Here is a 25,025-nt window from a genome sequence, read left to right on the forward strand (position 1 = left end):
GCAAACTTCACACAGTCACCTGCGGATGGAATTGAACCCAGAATCCCAGTGCTGTGAGGCAGTAGTGCTAACCACTGAGCCACTGTGCCACACAAATGCTACCTTTACAGGTGTTTCCTCTTTTAGAACAGAAACATGCTATTCTTTCTCTGGCTAAAATCAATCATCATGTTTGAATCATTCAAATAATGCTTGTAAAAATTAGGCTCACACTCTGTCTCGAAAGAGGATGGTTTAATGGGATACAACATTTTATGGCTTGTATATAGAGTAAGATTCTAGATTGAAAAACCTAAAAATATTCAGGATTTCTGTAAGTACACTTGCGTACAGAATTTAATAGACAACTGGATAGGTATGTAGAAGGGCATATGGATATATAGGTTTATGTAGGGCGACCCTTAGTTGAGGCTTTTTACAGCTTTAAACAAAACATATTGAATGTAAGCTTAATTTAGAACTGCACAGACCAAGAGGAGATATGAGCTGTTTAGCTACACAAGAGACAATCAGGAAAATGTATGTAAAAATGAAACTCATTAATGTTACAGGAACTTAATTGTATAGTTAAAAACTCCATGCAGGGCTATGGGGTGGGCGGTGGCCCTGAGTGGGATGCTATTTGGAGGATCAGTGCGAATTCTTCACTGGTAAGGATGCTCTGATTCTACGTATTAAGTTGCAAATGTTCGAACTTAATTGCTACAAATGGGAACCTGTTTGTAACTTTAAGGGACATGATCACTGGATATAGGCACAGCAGGAGTTTGCTTAGCCTTACAATGGAAAGGAAGTCTCCAAACTGGAACTGGTCAGCTTTCTAATGAGACAACGACACTGTAGTTGCCTTGCACTCTTCGTGGTCAAGTGACAAATTGTATGCCTGAGTAACAAGCATAACTGTAAAGTATATTAATATGTGAAGAAATATTCGTTTGTCGAATAACATCTCTTCAGCTGTATTCCCGTTTGCATATTGGTAAAGTAAAAACTTTTGTCTTGCTTGGAACACCAATATCGCTCTGTGCTGCATTTCTTTGGAGCATCTCTCGATTTAAATAATAGACAGCTTTTTGATTCTTCCTACCAAGGTGCATGACTTCACACTCATCCTACATTAAACTCCATTTGCCATGCTTTTGCTCACATGCTCATCTTATCTATTTCCCCTTGAAGATTCTTCATATCCTCATCCAACATGCCCTCCCAACTATTTTTGTAATCTATCATTAGCAAATTTAGATACATTTCATTCTGTTCCCTGCTTCAAGTAATAAAAATATTTAGTAAATAATTGAGGCACTTCACTAATTATGTATTTTCAACCTGATAAAAGATCCATTAATTCCAAAGCTCTGTCTTCTGTGTGTTAATGAATTATCAATGCATACTATCCATTACTTCTAATATCTTGAGTTTCTACCTTAATAATCGTTCACATGGCACCTTATTGAATGCCTTCTTCAAATCCAAACACATTACATATACCAGTTTAAAAATAAAAGGGTTGATTTGATTTGATTTATTGTCACATGTACTGAAGTACAGTGAAAAGCTTTGTTTGCGAGCAGTATAGGCAGATCATAGTAAGCAGGAACATACAGATCATAGGGAGCTTGGACAGAGTGAGGCATAAGGTTACACTGTAACATTGGAAATCTTAAACAAACACAGATAATGTTGGAGAAACTCTGGCAGCATCTGTGTGGAGAAAAACAATGTAAACAGTCGATTCTTTTTCAATCCAATAGGAATCTTCTTCAGAACTTCACGTACCAGTTCCTTCTATCAATACTGCTTGTTATACCCTCAAAAGACTTAAGCAAATTTGTCAAACAGCATGATTTCCCCTTCCCAAACCATAGGGGCTCTGTTTGATGGAAATTTCTGAAGAAGGGTCCAGACCCGAAACGTCAGCTTTCCTGCTGCTTGGCCTGCTGTGTTCATCCAGCTCTCTACACCTTGTTATCTCAGATTCTCCAGCATCTGCAGTTCCTACTATCTCTGCTTTCTATCTCTACATACTATCAAGCCACACCCCCATCTCCTACCGACTAACCTCATCCCACCCCCTCGACCTGTCCATCCTCCCTGGACTGACCTATCTCCTCCCTACCTCCCTACCCACACTCACCTTTACTGGCTCCATCCCCGCCCCTTTGACCTGTCTGTTTCCTCTCCACCTATCTTCTCCTCTATCCATCTTCTATCTGCCTTCCCCTCTCTCCCTATTTATTTCAGAACCCCCTTCCCCTCCCCCATTTCTGAAGAAGGGTCTAGGCCCGAAACGTCAGCCTTCCTGCTCCTCTGATGCTACTTGGCCTGCTGTGTTCATCCAGCTCTACACCTTGTTACCTCAGATTCTCCAGCATCGGCAGTTCCTACTATCTCTGAGCTTAAGGCTTCACAGCTTCAAATAACCACTTCTGGGTATTAACTAAACGTTTCTGACAGGAACACACACGGATGATGTCCCTGCCCAGACACCAACTGACACTCTAAAGGGGGCATTGATACACATTGACTGGTATTTACCCATTGCTAGCTGGGATAATCTTCAAGCAGGGAAAACTGATTTGTTTATTCAGGGCATCTGGAGTGAGGAGTATCCACTCAAACTCGCTGCCTAATTAGGAGCCTGGAAGGGGGGTTGTGCCTGCTGAGTGCCGTCCTCTTGCCCTCAGCCCCTTCCCAGCAACTCCACCCCAAGACCACTCTCTAGCTACCACTTACCTCTGCCTTGGTGCATTCTAACCCTAGGATTTACATGGGAGTAATACTGGCAGCAGCCACCAACTCCCTGGTAGTACTGCCGAACAGTAAAGAGTTGATGGCTTCTGGTTGGCCAGCAGCTCTTGGTAGTGGGTTCTTCTGTCCCAGGGGTCCTTGATCCTGGGGAAGGCACACCCAGTTGCCCAGTTCTGTGCCTCATTGGCATTTAATACATCAGGCTTTTCTGAAAAGAGGCAAGGCCTCATCGGCTCAATTGAATACTGCTGGATTGTGCAAATTAGTTGCTGTATCTTCTACATTACAAATCAGAAGTAATTTATTGGCCATAAAAGTGCTTTAGAACACCTCAGATCATGAAAAATGTTGTATGAATGCCAGTTTTCCATTTTATGTGTGACATGTGTTTTTATATTTTGGGATTCAACAGAGCTAAAGAAATTTATAGTACAGCAAAAGGTCCATTGTGTTTGTTCTAGCTTCTTACTTAAGCACTGCAAAACTAATTCCTATATACCTAGAATCATAGAGATGTACAGCATGGAAACAGACCCTTCGGTCCAATTTGTCCATGCCAACCAGATATCCTAAACTGATCAAGACTCATTTGCCAGAATTTGGCCTATTTCCCTCTAAATTCTTCCTATTTGTGTACCCATCCAGATGCCTCTTAAATATTGTTATTGTACCAGTCTCCACCACCTCCTCTGGCAGCTCATTCCATACATGCACCATGCTCTGCGTGAAAATGTTGCCCCTTAGGTCCGTTTTAAATCTTTCCCCTCTCACCTTAAACCTATGCCCTCTAGTTTTCGGCTCCCCTACCCTGGGGAAAAGACATTGGCTATTCACCCTTTTTTTGGCCCTCATGATTTTATAAGCCTCTATAAGGTTACCCCTCAGCCTCTGACACTCAAGGGAAAATAGCCCAGTCTATTCAGCCTCTCCCTCTTCACAACATCTTTCCCACAGCAAGGAGACCAGAATTGAATGCAGTATTCCAAAAGTGGCCTAACCAATGTCCTATACAGTCACAAAATGACTTCCTTCCTACACTCAACACACTGACCAATAAAGGCAGGTGTACCAAATGCCCTCTTCACTATCCCGTCCACCTGGGACTCCACTTCTTAGTACTCTGTATCTTTCCCCACTTCGCTTGAAAGATGTAAATATCTCTGCTTCAGCCAGTTTCTGTGCTAGTCTTCTGTGCATAGTTCCCTCCATGTTACATGGAATGGACTGGGCAGGGAACAAACAAACTGCACATGAGCAGCATTCCTTGTAAGACATGCATTTGGTCAGCTGTGCAACCTTAAAGGGACCACACAGTGCATTAAATGGGACAGCAAAGAGAAATTGGAGAAAAAAAATGCTTGCATGGTAAAATTAGCTTCAGTATGACAAATGTTATTTATATCCCTTCTCGGTGTCTTACTGATAATTTTAAATGTATGAAACTTAAGCTGAATATTTTTGGCCAAGTTTCAATTTCATCCTGTTCCACGGAAAGTTTGTCAGTTTTCCCATCTCATCATCCCAAACTCTCTTCAGTAACTACCTACTGTGCCGCTATGGCGATGATCTCATCCAATGCTAACTAGATCCTACCACTCACTGTACTCAGAAGAACTCGCCACTGCCGGAATATTCCAGAGTATACTGGCATTCCTGGTGCTAGCACCATCTTTAAAATGCCATCGTGCACCTGGTCGATTTCCATCAGTTCGGAGCTGTCCTGGACCCTTCATAACATTTGTCATAGACATGGCAGATAAGGGGAAATTAGCACCTCACTCTATGAACTGGGACATGGAGGGGTGCAGAGGAGAGGCATTCTCTTTCCTGAGGATTGACAGAGGAGGCCTTCACACCAGACTATGCCAGGCTGATTCAATGTACCCTCCTGAGTCAATGTGTTGTCAGCTGACTGGAGAAATGGCCAGCAGTGTAGGAACAAGGTGAATGATCTTCTCTGCTCCACCATCATCTTTCTACTAACTCAGCCTAAAATTGGAGGCTGCCCTTTACTTAACCAGACTGGTCCACCCTGATTTGCAATGGTAGTTGTTGATGTTCCCCAAGGTTTTAATGGACAGAAGCATCCCAAAGTGGATTGGAGATGTGTCATGATGACGCAGAGAGGGTGATAAATGTCCCTTGCCAAGACCTGTGAACAAGAGGTGTACTGCTGCTGGTACCCACTGTCCCAGATGGAGGGCTGGAGGAGCAAGTGGTGAGCTGGAGTCACCAGGTATAACCCTGAATTTCAAACTGAGACTTCTCAGCATCGACTTTCCTCATGATAGTTGCTGGGTTAGTAAGAGGTGTACTAATGAGTCCAGATGTGCTGTTAATAAGGCCGACAACAAGCAATAATCTTCATTAATAGGCATCTTGCCTCTGCCTAGTGAGACGCTTCTTGATGCCCAGAACATGCAACAAGTTGCTACCAACATTGAGAAAGGCATCACTGGATTACTTACACAATTCTCCCAGATATCTCACCACATCGCACCTTGTTCAGGGCACAGTAAGGCTTCACTTCAGTCACAGATTCTGTAACCAAAGGAAATAGTCTTGTTTGCCCTATGAAAACTGTTCATAATTTGAAAAAAAGTACATTAAGATGTCTCTGTTCATTCGGGTCCTGTTTGCATAGTAGAATCATGGATACCTGGTAGAGAAGTTTCACTGTAGAGGAATGCTGAAATGAACATTCAGTCTGTCTAAGCAGAAAACTCCAGGTCCCATCCCAACCTTGGAATCACTTACACATGAGACTTGGTACATTGCATTGGCTGAAAAGACAAAGTGGCATTAACTTGCAGGTAATCATCGTGACCTTTCAGTAGTAGCTTGAGACCTCCTTGGAGCCGTCAGAGGTGACAATCAAAATTAGGCAAACAAACAGGAGGTTTTATTGCCAGGGAATTTGTACACAGGTGTATAGATATCTTGCTTCAATTGTAGAAACTTTATGAGACTGTAACAGGACCATTCAGTGCATTTTGGTCCCATTACCTAAGGGTAGGAATACATATCATATCTTGTGTGCAGCAGAGGTGAAGTGGACTCATTCCCGGGTTGGCAAGACTGTCCAACAAGAAGTGCTTGAGTAGAATATGCCTGTAAAAAAAGTTTAGAGAAATGAAAGATAATCTCGTCGAAACTTATAAAATTCTTAAAATGCTTGACTGGATTGATGCAGAAAAGATGTTATCCCTGGATTTTCAGGTTTTGGAACCAGGGACAGACTCCCAGAATATAGGGCAAGCAATTTAGGACAGAGATGAGGAGGAATATCTTCAGTCAGAAGGCAGAGAAAGTTTGGAAATTTCTACTTAGAGGTCTGTGTGTAGACTTAGTCATTAACTATGATCAAGGTATAAATTAATAGGTTCCTGGATACTGATTATGTCAAGGAATATGGATATAACGTGGAAAATGATGTTGAAGTTGATGAACAGCCATGTTGTAGAATGCAGAGCAAGTTCAAAGGGCTGAATAGCCTACTCTGCTTCTTAATTATTACGTTCCTACTGATGCCAGCTGGTTTGCTTTCACTGAAGTTCTTAAACACTAAGGGCTGTCTCACCCACTCTGTCCCAGTGGAGTTTTTTCTAAGTTTGCCAGCATCTCTCTGGAAGAGACTTTGACTTCTTTCCCAGTCTCCTCAAGGGAGAACGATTCCACTTACAGCTTACCCGGATTTAAATTTTGAGGCCATTGTTTATTTTGTGTGAAGTATTCAGCAATCATCTACTTTTCCGAGACTGAAAGGAAGTATCAAAATTCCAATCAAACTGGACCAACCTTACTTACTGTTGGGAGCAACTGGAGGATGGTCATTGTTATCCATGGGTCTGAACGTGTCTGAAAATGTTAATATTTGATTGACTGCAGCAAGCAGCACCCACTATGAAGATGTCAGGGGGTGCAGGTCAGAGTAAAGAAAGAAGTTGTAGGAGACAATTCTGGGACCAGTGTGCTTCTAACAATCTCTGTATCAATTCTTCTCATACTAATTTAATATGTAAATTGTTGCAGTAATGGAATGAACTCCCTATTGTTTCAAAAAGTCTTTTGCAAATAGTTCAGAAAGATAGATATCCTAATCCATGTGAGTTCACAGACTTGAAGGATCCCACACACAGCAGTCTCTTTGTCAACTTGTCTGGAGAGAAAGAGGGAAACAGTAAGTGACTTATTTTTAGAAGGAAATAAAAATAAAAAAAACACAAAAACAAACAATATCCAGGAAGAATTGAATAAAAGGAAATAATGATTAACTTTTCAGATTCTTGAATTTGCTCCTCCTTACGTTTTGGTCCTGAAAGTGGGTGTGTCTAAAGTCGACAAGCAAAGTGCTTCAGTTGCATTCAGCTTCCCATTCAATTTGTTGTGTGTATCCCTTCATCAGGCTTCTACCTTAACAGCTTGAATTTCACACAGCAATGCCATGACTAATGGTAATACTACCACATACTGAGGTGTGTGCTGTGCCATCAAAATATTATGGAAGATAGAGATATACAGGAATTCAACATTTCAGCAAAGTCTCTACTGATCAGTTCTAGTGCACACTTGCTGTGTGGTCGGCTCTGAAATGTCAGCAGGAAGTGACTGTAAGTATTGCTCTAACCTCAGTTTTGTTTCTGGGTTTCCCTCCTCAGGTACGTGTGACAGAGCTATCTTTATTGAAGACAAAGATACTATATATATCTATGTATGTGTGTATTATTGAGAAATTACATATATAAATGTGAACCTGAAGTTCAATGGAATAAGCTCATTGTTTAGAACATTGGCTCCAGGGATGCATTTCTGTGGTGGGTTCACCTGATAATCTGCTGTAGCACATGGTGTTTTTCCAGCTCTTCTTCTGTAAGATCCCTTATATAAACAAACCCCCATTAATTCAATGATCATAAATATGTTTTAGAATTGTAAATTTGTTTCTTGAAGATAAATAACTGCCAATCTTTAAAATCACAGGGCTTTTTCACTGGGGTGTCTGCAGATCTTTCATACAAGATCTGTTGAAATTCATTCCCTGGGTTTTATGATCAGTGAGATACCAAAGATGTGAGTTTCCACAAGAAATATCCATTAGAACTTCAGTGGAAGAAATGCAAGCATCCTTCACACACAGCATCATAACATTTGTCTACCATTTTCACAGTATATCTACTAAAATTACAGTTGACACACAGCAGAACACCTTCCATTAATTATTAAAAAGGACTCTGCTACTTGTTCAAGTTCTGCTGGTGGGCAAGGTTAAAAACCTCTTATTAGTTCACTAGCTTTAAGTTACAATCTGCTGATGCTTTAGTATTTAGATCAAATATGTTCCTCTTTCTTTGTGGTCGCCTCTTGCTAACCACCATGCTGCAAAAGACTCAGATGTCTCTGCGTATTATGAGTAAAGTGTTCGAAGAAGGATAGTTAACAACAGGCTAATCTGTTTGCTTTAAATGAATTATATTTTGTAATTATAACATAACTGGATATCAACAGATGTGGAGTATAAAGAGACTATCTTGATGAACAGCAGTGTCCCCGTGATTAGTAAACATGCACCTAAGGTTCACAATACAGTTATCTTCAGTGAGATCACTTTACAATTGAAGTGTAAGTGTAAATTAATTCATCCATAAGACATTAAAAATCTTGGCCTGGAGATGGGGGTAGGGCATGGATTTAGCTGTGTCCCCACCAGTTTCAGAATGCTGTACCTCTTCCTGACAAGGCAAATTACACAAGTGGGTGGAGGCAAGCCTCGGCACACCCTGTGATGAAAATTCCCAAAGGACCTGAAAAGGTTCTGTAGCAGCACTCTGCAGAGAGGGAGTATGCACGAGGTGAGTCCCAAAGTGCAAGTCAGCTGCTTTGGTGAGACCATGTCTATGGACTGATGAAAGCCTGGGTGATCCACCATCAGACCCTCGCACAACCTGAGAGGCAATGGAGTTTCTGAATGGTGTGAACTCTGATATGGTCAGTATTTGAGACCACTCTCTGAATTACTGCAGGTCCAACAGAACCCCACAGAATTACAAGGCCTTTATAGCAGTGATTGTTGTCCCATTAGTTCCAATGGCCACATTTGTACTGAGTTATCTTTATGTAAATTTGTCAAGCTAACTGCACAGGCATGGTTGATTACATAATAGCTTCATAAATCGAGAGTTAGTTTAACTCACCTTGTGCTTTCTGTTGCTTGGACATTCAGCTTTTTGCCAGACTTTTTAACTTCAGATTTTTAATTTTGAAATAATATATTTTCACCAGTAAATGTGTTTTTATATAAATCATACAGAGTAACATTTGCATTCATATTGTGCCTTTCACGTCCTTTGGAAGTCTCAAAGAATTACTACCAATGAATGCTTTTTTTGAACTGTCATCATTGTAACAAATTTGAAATTGCATGAGCCATTTTGCAAATGCATAGCACCCACAAATAGCAATCTGATGATGATAAGATCATTTGTTTTTGAGATATTGAATTGATGGATAAATATTGGCCAGGCAACAATACTTCCTTGAAATGATACAATGGGATCTTTTACCCTCAACTAAGAGGATGGAATGAGTTCAGCTTTAACATCTCATTCATAAGAAGTGCTTTTAACACTGCAGTACTCCCTCACTACTGCACTGATGTATCAACTTTGATTTTTATGCTCAAATCTGTGACTTGAAGTCAAGAACTTTCCCAGCTGAGTCAAAACTGATACAGCCTCCACAAATTAATAGTTTGAGGTTTTGAAGCAGAGATTGTGCTCTCCCAGGGATTTGGGCAGCAGTCTATATCTTTTGCAGCAGTGACAGAGATTGAAGGTTATTTAAATAGTTTGCAACTTTTTTTTATACTTTATGTCGGCTAACATGTTGCCTGAAATGTTAACCAGAGATCACCCATGTGAATGCTCATTATTTGAATAATTATAATTACCAAAATGAATCTGGAACTTCCATTTAATTTCACTTGACAATTTCCAGATTTAAAGTGACAATTATCTAAATGATTTAGAAATGTGTTCTTATCCAAAACACTTACCAGTTGCTGTATGGCAGAATACCTCTTGGGAAAATTTTAATATTCCAGAAAAAAACTTGGGATGTCATACCTTTGCAACCCATTCATTTTGTTCTCTTCTCTCACAGTGCAGTAGTTTCTCATTCAGAATTCTATCGCTTGACAAGTATTTGCTGTTTTGATTTCATTTTGTCAACATATATCTTTGTTTCAAATGTACTCTAGTCGGAGCATTTGCAAAATGCTAGTGACTATTCCCTTTAAATCCTCTCTGATTGGATAGGTCTTCAACCAATGCCAGCTCTCTAGACAGAAGAGTGAGCAGAGGTAATACAGTGACATTGGGTTATATAATGGTTAGATGCTGCAAGGGAAGGTGATGGCCTAGGGGTATTAGGGCTGGACTGTTAATCCAGAGACCCAGGTAACATTCTGGGGGCCTGAGTTCAAATCCCGTCATTGCAAATGGTGGAATTTGAGTTCAATAAGTATCTGGAATTAAGAATCTAATGATGACCATGAATCCATTGTCGATTGTTGGAAAAACCCATCTGGTTCACTAATATCCTTTAGGGAAGAAAACTGCCATCCTTGTCTGGTCTGGCCTACATGTGACTCCAGAGCCGCAGCAATGTTGTTGACTCTTAACTGCCCTCTGGGCAATTAGAGATGGGCAATAAATGCTGCCTAGCCAACGACACTCTCATCCTGTGAATGAATAAAGGAAAAAAAATCTGGCTTGAGGATTACAATGTGTAATTAATTCAAAACCATTGAGTTTGATCGCAGGTAGCAAATGCTAACATCAGATTGCCTGCTAATTATAATGATTTCTGTGTGCAGTCAGTGCTTCCCATTCTGTTCATTAGCTACACATATCATCAGTGGGCCCAACATCATTAATAACTTACACTGCTTAAAGCTAATGTGAACAATTTAAAGGGGACATGCATTGTGCCTACAATAGATTCTTTGAGTGTTCTGCAACTGAAAAGCATCTAGGAAAGAAAGTTCAATGACTAACTATGGGAGAGAATGAACTCACAGGCTTTCCAACACTCTACTGGTGCACTGGCTCTAAGTGGAAATGAGGAGAAAATGCTGGTGTTGGCAGGAAGCCCCAGTAAACATCTGATGAGAAGTCAGTGGGAAAAGATAGGTGCAGAAATCAATGAAAACAATATAGCTCTAGACCTGGATGCAGCAGTGGAAGAAGTTTAATGATCTCACACAAGTGGTCAAAGTCAATTCCCACTAACCTTCATATTCCATTCTGCACAGTGATCCTTGTCAACCCCATCAGCTTTGAGCTTCTTCAGAATCCCAGCCAACTTCCTGAGTCCCGGGCATACTGTATACCATGTCCAGAGTTGCTATGCCCTTTCCACTACCACCTTTATCCACTTCCACAGGCCCCGGCCCCCCACATTGAGGCCAGGGGAGTGGTGACATCTGAAGACCCTCCCATCAACACCTCACAGTCCCCTGTTCCTTTCCAAGTTCTATTAGCTCCCAACCTTTATCTGTTCCCCTTCATAATCTATGTCCTTTCTGTGTCACAGTGTACTAGCTCTAATTCCTGTACTTGAATTTCTCACTTTCTCCAACACAGTATTGCCCTCTGATAACCTTCCCTGATGTTTAAAGCTCAAATGACTGGGGCCAGGCTACCCAGACTGACATAGGAGGACAGCGCTGACTGAGGACAGCTGAGCCTACTTATTGACTTCTCTATTGCTTCCCAACTGACTTAGCTGTAATCCCAGAATGTTTGCATTTGACTTGTGGTACCAACTGTATGCCGTTCCCTGGACTGGAGTGACATAGATTCCTGGAATCTGATCATACTGACTGATCTTGGCCAACTTTCTACATTGAGATCGGACCATGCCCTTGACTGATTGTGGTATCCCCTGACTGACCAAAGTATCCTTTGATTAGACTAAGTCTACTCCCCTTAAACTTTCAGACATGGCCGTTTGTTTGAAGCACGTGCAGTGGGTCGTCACGTTGATATAACAGTACACCAAACAACAGCATGTCTTTCCTTTTGACTGATTACTGCTGACAACCATGAGAAGCTGCCTGGCCTTCTAGTGCTAAAGTGCAAGTCAAGGTCTACTGTGAGCCTGTGAATCTGACAAAAGGCAAGGCTGGGGTGCTGTGAGCATCCAAGTAAATTGTAGTAAGTAAGCTGCCTTAATGTACGAGATGGGTGTATCTCCTTGTTTGTAAAGCATTTGATTGTAATGTGAGGTGTCAGTGATTGCCAAAGGACAATATTGAAGTGTTCAATTGTATGATAAGTTAGTCTGAAATGTGCCAAATGACATGGAGAGGCTGGTTCTTTGTCAATGCCGACTTCCGTGGATGGAGTACACAGGTGGTTGCTTTCCATAGCGTGCCTCCTGAGATGCTGGGGAATGCTGGACAACATGGAGACCCAGAGAAGCTGCTGGAAATTTGCAGTCACCAGGAAAGTGTTCTGACTTTCAAGTTGGAAATTGGCGCTGTCCTGTTTCTCATGAATACCCTGGAGGATAGCAACCTGTGTGGAAATGAGGCCAGATTAGCTAACAATAAGATGTTTGTGCAGGCAAACTGGTATCTCGTCATTTACTGGAGAGATTTTCATTTAGCCATTGAAAGCTTCAGGAGAAAATCAGACTTCATTTTTGTGATGTCAAGAATCACATTTTTTTTTTCATTTTCTTGTTGTATTTTCCCCACATTCTCACTATTGCTTATGTCATTCAGATGCTGGGAATATTCTACATATACAATTTTTAAAAAAATGACACTACACTTACAATTAAAATCATCAAAAATAACATTAAAAGCAAAAGAGGAGCAGAAACAAATAATAAAAACCTATGTAATATCTACAAAGGTTTTATTATAATTACCTCAGATTTATGAAGTTTCACTTATTTCAGAAATGTGCCTTAGCCTCACCCTCAAATGCATTTACACTATGATACCTAATATGCCATTTATATTCCCATAGTCATAACTGTTCCCAACTCTCTTAGTGGGCTAATTAATTTAATGCTAATTACTGCTGCATTACAGGTAATTTGTGTAATGGACTCAATTCCAGTAAGTTCTGGCTTTTAATTATCAAAATTCATTTTGTTAAGGATTTTTCAATTTGGAAAACGATAAACCTTTTGTTTAGCCAAGTATGAAATGTAAATCTTGGTGTCACTCTGCCCACTTTTCCTCACTTGCTTATTATTTATTGGTCAACTTGTCTAACTTCTCATGTTTGCCTCAAAAAATGGTAAAAAATGCATAAAACCACATGTGGCCTAATTATTCTATTCATACAAACATACTGCTTTTAAGAAGATGATAGATAATTTAGTCAAGCAGTGATCAATTGCTAGTACAACACAAAATTGGGACAATGGTCTCACAGGCTAGACATCCCAATCTGGTTTACCTGTTTCTAACATTATGGTGATGATGTTGTATTGTGTCTGAAATGCTGCACTACTTTTTACACCATCTGATGCAATATTGGCTTGGCTGCCGCACAACCTGGGATAATCTTACTCGATCTTTCTTTTCAATTTGAGTAAGATCACTTCCACCCTGCTCCTTCTGAATGTCCCTAAGGTAATTTTGACATTGTAAGATCTCAGTTAATCTGTTCTCTGATGACAGTGGCTTCTAACTTCCTGTCCCTTAACCAGACTTGCTACCTGGGCTTTATGGTTGACAGAGCTTTGCTTTTGTCTAGAGTTGTACCATTTCTGCTGCTTTTTGCTGTGTACTTTCTTCCTTTGTTTAACTTCTTGTGGTTCTGAGAGGAGATGTTTGGCCTGAGTTTGACTTTGAAAACTGGTACATTTATTTTTAATCTCCTTCCTATTAACAATTCCGTTGGAGAGTACCCATTGCAATGGTGATGCACTGAACTGAGTAGAGCTAATTTCCAGTTTGCATCCTTATGCACCATTAACTTCATAATCTTGATCATCCTTAATACATCTGCTTTCGACCGAGGATGTAGTGGAGAACATGTAACCTGTTTGATGGCTGCATTGAAAATGAACTTCCAGAAATCTTAATTAATGAATTGCAGTCAATTATCTGATACTAATGTTTCAGATAAAAATATTGTGAAGATCCTTTTCAGTACTCTGATCATTAAATCTGTTGTGGTTGAGTGAAATTTTTCCAATTCAATCCATCTTCAATAATAATCAACGACAACTAAATATATCGCCCCTCTTAAAATCGAACAATCCTATTGCTGGCCTTTCCAGAAATCTTGACAAAATTAATGGGTCTGTAGGCACATTGATGCAAACAGCACACCAATGAAACATAATTCTGCACACCTTTTGATATGCCTGACCACCACACAGATTGTTGTGCCCTCTACTTCATGATATCTCAATATATGGAAAGTCTCTCTAAAATTTCTCTTTTCATTGACTTTGGTATAACTATTCTGAGGTCACACACCAATAAACCTTTGTCAAGTGTTTTTACTCTTGCTACCTTTTCAGCACTTGGTCACTGAATTGTATTTCAACTACCCTCACAGACAGAGTTGTCTAACCGCTATGCACACTTTGTTAGGTTTTTGAGTGACTAGAATTTGTTTGAGTTTTCCCATCGTTGCCAGTGAAGCATCAGTTATTGCTCTAGCATAAAATTCAACTGCTTCTCCAAGAATGCAATCCTCTCTTTCTGTTTGATCCACTGTTTCCCTTGAAAGTGCTAATACTTTTACCTTGACCTGGAACATAGACTATGGCACAGTTCTGTCACATCAACAGAAGCCTGGATCTTTGTATGCATGGAGGCATTTTTGATATGTCTTTCGCTCCCAGTAAAATTACCAAAGGCCTGTAGTGCATCTCAATGCAGAATTTCAGTTCCATGGAGCAACCTGTGCAGCTTTCTCATGCCCATATAACTGCTGATGCTTCTTACTAAATAGCTGTGCACCTCTGTTCAGTGTACATCATGTTCTCATTGTAAAGCACTTTAATATTTAAAAAATATTTTGCTGTGCTTTTGCACATGAATAAAGACAGCTCTAGTCCTGTAAATGATGCATCTGTGGCAACTGTGGAGAATAAGCTCAGACTGTAAGGTGGCCTATGGTATCAATTGAAAGTAGCTGCACTTTAATCTTTTCAAAATACGTTTGGACACCAATACCATTTCTCTAGCCTTTCTTCAAAAGCTCTCATGGTTTGAATAAGATTGGCCAGGTGAGGATAATATTTCCCACCTAATTCGCTATGCCTAAGATACTCCATACTTCAGGTACACACTTCAATGCTGTAAATTCACTAATCACCCCTGGATCCATCTTGATACCTCATTCTTGGTTAATGTGTCTTAGGAATGTAATTGTCATTCTATAGAATTAGCATTTCTCATTTAATGCAAGACCTGCATTCAGTAGTGCCCATAACATGTCGCTGATCCTCTGGTTGTGCTCCTTCTTAATTTTAACATGCACTAGGACAGAGTAGAGAGGCAAATAGTTCTGTGTTTCCCTCCCAGCATCCCAGCCCTCTGGAAAATCTCTGACACAGTGGAGATTCCAAACTGTAGATGATTGAATCAATACTGCCCATATGGTGTAACAAATGTAAACAGCAGTCTTGATTCATGGTCTAACGGAATATGCCAGAACCTCTTGTTTACATCCAATTTTGTGAAAAATCTGCTTGTTGTTGCATTGCCAAATTATTTTTGACAGACAAATAGCATGGATTTCTCTTCTAACTCCTATGTGTAACTGAGGGCTAGTTCTCCATTTGCCTTCGGAACAGTTACTCGCCCTCAATTTGCCTACATAGGAACACCACTACTTGCAAACTCCCCTGTAAGACATTCTCTATCCTGACTGCTCCTGAGTCAGATTTAAATTCTGTTTCAAACCCTTGTATCTTCAGGTCCAGAATCTGCATTGATTCTCCAGGATCTCCCCCAGGATGTTTTTTTTTTAAGAATCCCTACATTGTGGAAACAGGCCATTCTGCCTAACAAGTCCACATTGGCCATCAAAACAGCATCCCACCCAGACCAATATCCCTACATTACCCACGACTAATGCACCTAACCTACACATCCCTGTAATTTAGCATGGCCAATCCACCTAACTGCACATCTTTGTGACTGTGGGAGATAACCGGAGCACCCAGAGGAAACCCACACAAACACGGGGAGAATGTGAAAACTCCACACAGACAGGAGCCTGAGGATGGAAGCAAACCTGGGTCCCTGGAGCTGTGAGGCAGCAGTGCTAACCACTGAGCTACCATGCTGCTCTTCACCTTTTGTTCTATATGTTTAATTTATTGAAACTTTTCTTTGTTGTATGATTTCTATTTCTCTGGAAAATTCCCCTTTGCAAGCCTTTTCCTTTGGTTTTGAGATGGTAATGGTGCTGTTAACTGACAATAAATATTGAATATTGCCATAGTTACAGCTCACAGCTCTCCCCGTTGGACATTTGCTGGGCTTATTGTTCTATTAGGAGTTGCAAGCTGCACATTGATTCTCACTCTTCTGGCATTCTGGTGAGCTTTCAGGAGGGTGACAACATTTTGTGGGGCCTTATTCATCCAAACTTATCAGAAGAAGTGCTGACCTTTCCTTGCAGTATTAACCAATTTTCTTCCCTGATTTTTGGCTGCTTAGGAAATGGATTTATCTTTTCCAATGTAAAGTCCTTTTTTGATTTAAGAAATCTTTCATTTCTCGCGCTAATTATTGTATAGTTTCTAAATAAGTTATCCTTCAAAGTTGTAACATCATGTTGGACGATATAAATCCATTGAAAAGGCCTCCATTGATTCTCCCATGTGCTGAGATCACAGATTAGACCTTGACTGTCCTATCATCAAATTTATTTTGGCACTAAAGTACAAATTAATTCTTTTTACATTACACTGTGTGATCCTTTCGCATTTATTTTACTAGAATAGCAATAGCTTTTGGATTTACAGCATATGAAAGCTGCACAATCAAGCTGAGGCAGTCAGGTAGCACTGAGACTGCCACTTTCAAATCTTCTACTTCTGGTTTTGTTGTGGGCTTTCTGGGTTATCAAATGGCTGAGATAATTGCAAGGTCTGTACTGGAGTATCCTTATGGACTATTGCGTGTCATTGATTTGGATAAAAACTTGGATTTCCTCTGCTGAAAGTCAATGTGTTTTAATCTCCAGATTTTTTTGTCTTGGCTTTGAAGTCTAGCAAGGTTCTGTTGCTGCCTCTGGAGTCTTCTTCTTTTGCAGACTTTTACTCAAATTCTTCTAGGGTATTGTCCCATTCTGCCTTTAGGGTCTTCCACACATTGTGTCCCTTGGACTCTGTTTTAACTTCAGATCCTGGCTCTGGAGGTTCCTTTCCCTAGCTGCCACCATGCATTATTTTATACCTTAAATCAGTATTGCTTATTGAGACACTAATCTAGAATATCTATTTGGTGTCTGCAAGATATTTTTTCATTTCAAAAATATACTTTATTCATAAATTATCTATAAGCAAACACAACAGGTACAAAACAGATCTGTACAGACTTAGCAGAAGATATAGTGAACTTTTGACATTCCTCATTAGAGCTTCAATCCAGTTGCTAGTACAAACCATTTTTTTTTCAAAATATTCATAAATTATCTATAAGAAAATACAAAAACTACAAAACAGGCCCATACAGACTTTGCAAAAAATACCATGGAATTTTGACATTACTCACTTCAATCCAATTGCAACAAAAAATCATTTCCTAATCATGGAAGGAAACTATTTACATTCTCAAGGCTCTTTTGAAACTTAACAGACCCTCATTATATTTTGCCAGAAAGATCCCGGATAGTGGTCTTTGCCCCCTGTGCCTTGGTGGCAGTTGCCCCAAGCTTTAGTGCATTCCTCAGCACGTAGTCCCGGACCTCAGAATGCGCCAGTCTGCAACACTCGGTTGAGGTCAACTCTTCACACTGGAAAACCAATAAAATTTTGGACAGACCAAAGAGTGTCTTTCACTGAATTGACAGTCCTCCAGGCACAGTCGATATTTGTCTTGGCATGTGTCCCACGGAACAGCCCACAGAGCAGAGTCCTACATCATGGAGCTGCTTGGGCTGAACCTCAACAAGAACCACTGCATCTGTCTCTCCAGATCTTCCTTGCAAACGCACATTCCAGAAGGGGATGTGTGACAGTCTCTTCCTCTGCTTTGAGAGCAATGTGAAGTGACACAGAGAAGATGTGTGTGAAGGATATGACAGGTAATGCCCTTCTCACCACCAGCCAAATTACATCATGTCACTTGAAGGAAAATTTTGATGATGAAGCATTCTGCCAAATGACTTTGATGGTTGGCCCAAGGAACCAGCTGACAGGATCAGCCCTTTCCTTTTCTCACAGGGCTTGAGGTTTTTATGTGCTGATCACTTCCTGATGGACTTGTGATCATTCTGCAGCCATGAGGCCAGACCCATCTTTTGCAACACCACATATACAGATCCTGAGACTAAATGTTCCTTATCTTTAAGTAAAACTCTTTCATTCTTAATGTACTCTAACACTTCTTTATTTCCATCTTTACGTTGCAGGTTACTAACTACAACTCTCTCTTGTGAAGTGTCCATGACCTACATCTTTACATGTTTGTTCTAGTCTGATGCCTCTGTCTTCCTGATGTCAGAGTCCCACAATCAGCTACATTACCATCACCTACATATAATTCATGATACTACACAATAAATGCACTTGTCTCAATGGTGGTTCAGAAAAGCTGTGGTATGACTCCATTTATTCTCCTCCATTTAAACCTCCATTTAAACTTCCATTACATTCCAGCAGATGTGCTAAGGGTAGCTTGCCTCTCCTATGAAAGGCTGGTTTCTGCTACTGACAGAAAAAGATGTAAGTTGCCAGGTTTGTATTTGCAAATTCTGCTGTTGATTATGGTGCTCATGATGTGGAGGTGCTAGTGTTGGACTGGGGTGGATAAGATCCAAAATCACATGACACCAGGTTATAGTCTAAAAGGTTTATTCTGTTGGACTATAACCTGGTGTTGTGTAATTTCAGACATTATGGCGCCCAAGCGTAGAATTGACTTGTATTAAGATACTGATCATGGCAGCAGCCAAGGCCTTTCAACAGATAAAAACCCTTTCTCCACAAAAGGCCAGGAGACTTCCACATCTTTCTATCTACAGCATATACAAATGTCGTCAGTGCTATGAAGCTCCAGATGCAGTGCCCATTCATGCTGCTGTCTCCAGTTTGTTTGCCTGACAACTCAATGCTGAAAGGAGCTGAAAGAAAGAAGAGAGACACTTTTTTTTTAGGGGGGTGCATAGGGTTGAAGAGAGGAACAAATAATAAGGAATGAGCAAGCAAAGACAGAAGTGGGTCAAAAGTGAGGAAGGAACAAATAAAACCAAATCAGAAGTAAGATGAACAGAATAGGGAAATACAGAAATGTCGGGAAGGGAGAGTGTGAGGAGTTGGTGGGGTGGAAAGAGCAAGATGCATCAATGCCTAGTGATGCTGAGTAAATTGGATGTGAAATTTAATTACTCGCTTCCCACACATGGCCAACTGCTTCGAATGGTTGAAGACCACATCAAAAATTGCAACAGTTACCAGTTACATACCATTGCACTTGGTAATAATATAAACTTTTGCTACCTGGCACTTTGTGGGAGAAAGGAAAAGAGAACATTTTGAAATTACACTCTGTGAGCAATAGATCTCTAACCGCTTAATAATCTATTTTGTACCTTATTCTCTGGCATTTCTCTGCAGAATATTTTACTTAACAGCCATTTACCAAGATAAATTTGAAATATTTCTTAGTTATTTTGAAGTGCGGTATTACTTACAATCTCATCAATAGTTTTCTATGAAATGTTGTGATCATACCTTTGTCACAAACTTGACATTTGGTAGCTTTCTGCAACTACAAGATAAAAGCCAATACAATGATGGAATACTTTCCATTTGAAGCACTAAAAATCCTCAAGAAGCTCAATGTCATCAAGGACTAAGCATTGCATCCATCACCTTAAACATTAACTTCCTCCACCATCAATACACAGTGGCAGTAATTCGTACCATCTATAAGATGATGCAGCAACTAGCCACAGTTTCTTTGAAAGCACCTCTAACGTTGCACCATGTGCTACTTAGAAGGTCAAGGCCGTAGATGCATAACAGCACTACCAGCAGCAGGTTTCCCAACAAATTTTACCGTATCCTCATTGGAAAATATGTCATGATACCTTCACTGTCGCTGGGTCAGAATCTTGGAACACTTTTTTAATTCATCTCAGGATAACGGTGTCCTTGGCTAGGCCAGCATATATTGCCCATCCCTAATTGCCCAGGGGTTCAGTTAAGAGTCAGCCACATTGCTGTGGGTCTGGAGTCACATATAGGCCAGACCAGGTAAGGAAATTTCCTTCCCTAAAGGATATTAGTGAAACTGATGGGTTTTCCCAACACCTAGCAGTGGCTCCATGGCCATTATTAGACTATCAATTCCGTTTGTTTTTTATTGGATTCAAATTCCACCACCTGCTGTGTTGGGATTCAAACACAGGTCCCCAGAACATACTGGGTCTCTGGATTAACAGTCTAGCAATAATACCACTAGGCCATCATCTCCCAACATTAGCAGCACCATTGGTGTACTGGTATGCTTCAAGAAGTTGACTCACTACTACCTTTTCAGGGGCAAACTGGAGTGACAATAAATGCTGGCCTTTCCAGGAACACAAATAAACAAACAAAAATTACATATTCTCATCTGCCTAATTGTTGCTAAAGTTCAAATCTCAATAAGTTTAGAACCAGAAATGAACCATCATAGTCACTTTGTGAATTTGTTAAAGAAAAACGTAATACTTCAATGTATAAATAGTAAAGAGAAATGAGTTCAAAGAGAAGTGATAAATAGGTGGTCTCGTGGTATTATCACTAGAACTATTAATCCCAGAAACTCAGGTAAGGGGACCTAGGTTCAAATCCCTCCATGGCAAATGGTGGAATTTGACCTCAATAAAAAATCAACTGATGACTATGAAACTGTTGTCAAAAAAATAATCTGATTCACTAATGTCCTTTTAGGGAAGGAAATCTTATGTCTTCACCAGGTCTGGCCTACATGTGAATCCAGAACCACAGCAATGTGGTTGACACTTAAGTGCCCTCTGGGCAATAAGGGATGAGCAATAAATGCTAGCCACATCCTATGAATGAATCAGATGAACATGACTGTGTCAGGAAGTGATAGAACCTAGGTCTTCTACAATGAATATCAAGAGTATTAATTATTGATATCGATATCTTGCATGAGCAACTTGACAACAACTTTATATCTATGATCTCTGGTTACCAACTCACTTATCAGAGGAAACAGCTTAACCCTACATGTTTGTTCAAAATTCCTCAGAATGTTGAATGCTTCTGTTAGGTTGCAACCTTCTCTGTTCTGAGGAGAATAATCACTGTGACCGGAACTTACCCCTCCTGAGAAGTGGTGGCGAAGGTGAAGGGAAGGACAGTTAATCGGGCAGTGCCCTTCTCCCCATGAAGTCCCACTTAGATTACATTGTTTCTCCATCTTATTCTCCGAAAGTGCATCACTTCACACATAGCCGTGTGTTTTGCTATTTTATCAGTCTGCCGAACCTGCTCACTGATTACTTCATTGTCCAGTTTTGTATCATCTACTATGTTCTAAAGGGTGCATCTTAAGTTGAAGTCCAGGATACATATAACGATAAGAATTACAGTGGTCCTCATAACAGTGCCATAAGACCAAAGCTCTTTGAAGTCAGACAAACATCGGTTCAGCACTACTTTGTAAGAGGTTAACATTTTGCTGGCTCTGTGAAGGCTGTGTTTGAAGGTAGTGGTCTTGGAGAATCACCAGGAACCCTTTTGGGCCAACTCTTGAACCCTGCTGTGTTTCTGCATGAATTTCCCAGCTTAGGTCACCGCAGGAATTGGCAGCCTGTTCTGCAGAGGTGAGCAGCCAGTTAGGTCACCTAGGACTATGTTCAGAAGCCAACTGCTGTTTCCAGGTGTTTGGCAGATACTTGAATGAAACCTTCCAGCACCTGTTTAAAAGGTTATCAGAGCTTCATCTCCATTCCCCAATGAAGGACCTATTAGGCAACAGACAGAGGAGGTCCATTTGTAGTTAGTTCTTTCTATCTAATTTTTCTCTTATCCAATATCTCTACTCCCCCTTCCTCTACTTAACACTAACGCTATTGTCTTCTTTCACAAAGGCAGCTGTAATGTACTCATTGAGTGCTCAGTCATGCCCACTGCTTCTATCAAAAGATTTATTTTACTTGTCGTATATTTAGCAAAGATTTTGGGCTCCTTTTATGATAACCATTAACTTTTTTCATTTCTTTTTCTTTGTTTTTTTTTAGCTTATCCTGTAGTGTTTATATCCTGCCTGGACTTCTGTTGTTTTCTGTGCAAGACATTTGTCATGAACTTCCTTTCTCTGATATTTTTACACTTCCCAAGGAGGTCTTTCTTTAATTCCTCAGTTTTCCTCCTTTCTAGGAATATGATTCATTTTCATTTCAACTGCAAAGGCCTGCCTTTTTTTTTACCGTTTTCCCATCCATTCTTTGTTTGAAATCTACCTGTGCATGATCCAGACTCAAATCACTTAAATTGGCTCTTCCAGCTGGACATTTTCATCTTGTGTTTTTTTTTCAGTGTCCCATTTCAAACCACTAAAGAACAAATTATTTTATGGCACTATATACAAATACTTTCATTTTGCAGTCCAACACACTTGCCTTGCTTTAATTCCCAGAGCTAGATCCATCACTACGTCTCTTGACAATGGACTTGAAATTTAATGATGAGGAAAGGTCTCCTGCACATGCTAGGAATTCTTCACACTTTGCCCCTTACCCTCTCCCCTTAATCTATATTAGGATGATTAAAGTAACTGACTATTACTGCTCTATTATCTACACATTTCTCCGAAGTTTGCCCATAGATTTGCACATCTATCTCCTTTTTACTGTTTAAGAGTATACAGTAAATACTCAGCAATGTAACATCTCTTTACCTTTAGCCAAATAGATTCACTCCTTAAACTGTCTAGTGTATCACCCTTTTATAGAACTGTGAAATTATCTTTGAGCAGCATTGCAACAACGCCTTATCTTTCATCTGTCCTACTTCTCTTGAATATATGGTAGAAAATAATATTATGTTTTGATTCCTGACCATGTTTAAGTCCATATGATATATACACCTCTAACTTATCAACTTTATTCATGAAAAAGACTGTCATACTAGATGGTTTTGCTTTCTTCTACCATCTCATTTCTGTACGTTGCCATTGCAAAAACTTGAAAGGTTGAATATAAACATCAAGTGAATTCTTTGCTTGTCTTCTTAAATACTGATTCCAGAAAAGTGAAACTCTCAAGAAATTGCCCCTAATATTTCATGTCACCTCTTCCTTGTGTACATCACAGGTGACCCAAACTGGCACAGCAAGAACATTCTCTTATTTTATAATAAGATTTCTTTGTAAAAGATAATGCATATTAAATGACTATTCAGCAGGTTTTACATGTTCTTTTGCATACCAGTTTTTGAAAAATCCAACAGTCATTCATTTTGGAATTGTTATTACATTGTTGTCCATCAAAGTAAGGTTCAACATTGAAACCTGTTTTTTGGAATGATTTGTGAAAACGTATGGCTCAGAAACTTGCTATGCAGCTTCCCATATGATCATCTGTTACATTGTTTTTCTATGTACTTTATGCCAAACTGTCACACCTGTATCCTCTGACAAGTGGAAAGTATTTCTAGACGATAACACTCAGCCCAAAGTTATGAGGTGTGACCATATTCACCAAGGGTATTAGAATTTCTTTTTGTCGCAGAAGCTGTGAATGGTGACAAGACTTTCATTTATTAATAAAAATTGAATTAATAAGCTAAACATTGAAAGAAATGGTCAACTTTTGTGATTTTATACACTTAATTGTAAACGTCCAGTGCAGATGATCATTGGTAGACAGGCAGATATCTGGGCAGAGGGTAGGAGTAGGGGTGTCAATGTAAAAATGTTTTGAGTACAGGTTTGGTCACTGAAATCTTGTAGGGAGATTAGGAATCTCTATTTTAACTTGACTTTTAACTCTAGCTTTTGCACCTACAGGCTGGGTTTTTCAGACTTTGAGAAAGTCAGTGAATGAAGGGAGGCATAAAGGGCTAGGTCTATTAGATAGGGAACTTCAACATTTGCAGCACTCCTTGTGAGGGAGGAGAAGCAGGAATCTGGTCACTCTAGCAAATCTGTGAATATCCTGTGACTTTCCTGCATCCCTGATGTTGACAGACTTTCTCACAGTCACTTAGACCCTCCTGATTACCGACCATTCCCAATCACTGACAGATTTTTGGCTGCGGCCTAGTGTCATTGGCCCAGCTAGCCTTCCCACCTGGCTGGGTACAGCCATGAAATAGATATTATTCTAACTCATCTCCACTGTACATATGTAGAGCTTCCAAGAAATCTGTACTTCCAGTTATCCAGCCTGTTAAATCTTCACCACCCCACTTCACTTCCTCAGTCATTCCAATCCTTGCTACCTACCAAGACCTTGTTAATAAATTTCTGATATACTTTCTGAGGTCCCGTGAAGGCCACGAAGTTGGAAAATTAGAAATATAACATATAAATATGGCTGTTTTGCTTAATAATGAGAGAGCAATTGTTGTTTAGACATAGGCAATGTTTCCTCTAAGAAACAGTAAGAACTGCCGATGCTGGAGTTAGAGATAACACAGTGTGGGGCTGGAGGAACACAGCAGGCCAGGCAGCCTCAGAGGAGCAGGAAAGTTGACATTTCGGGTTGGACCCTTCTTAGACCCTCCCTCTAATTTGTGCACTATGTGGCAGCCTGCAGGTTCCAGATGTACCAATCAGTGTGCCGAACCATTGACTTCCAGAAGCAACTGCTGCCTACGGACCCTGGAGGCTCACACAACGGAGAGACAAAAAAATGCACAGAATGTAGAATGTTGGCAGTCGCTCAGTTAGAAAATATGTTGATGAGACTAAAGGAATCAAGACAAAGAACCCTTGCAGCAGCAGTTCCATTTCAAATGTATTCAGAACCTGGAACAAGCATTAGCCAGGGTGCCAGTGGTAGAAAGGTATAATCATACAGGCAGGATTCTTATTGGTTGTTGTT

General features: G+C 40.2%; 1 protein-coding gene across 1 annotated transcript in view; it reads left to right on the forward strand.

Moving 5' to 3' along the window:
• The first annotated feature begins 7,192 nt into the window (after positions 1-7,192).
• Positions 7,193-25,025, forward strand: part of LOC109935049 (synaptotagmin-like protein 1) — a 116,906-nt gene continuing 99,073 nt past the window's right edge. Inside the window, exon 1 of the mRNA XM_048597032.1 lies at positions 7,193-7,358. The gene's annotated coding sequence lies outside the window, so the exon portion shown is untranslated. The remainder of the gene's footprint in view (positions 7,359-25,025) is intronic.

The sequence above is a fragment of the Rhincodon typus genome, chromosome 5 (genome assembly GCF_021869965.1).
Source record: "Rhincodon typus isolate 14 chromosome 5, sRhiTyp1.1, whole genome shotgun sequence".
NCBI classification, from domain to species: Eukaryota; Metazoa; Chordata; class Chondrichthyes; order Orectolobiformes; family Rhincodontidae; genus Rhincodon; species Rhincodon typus.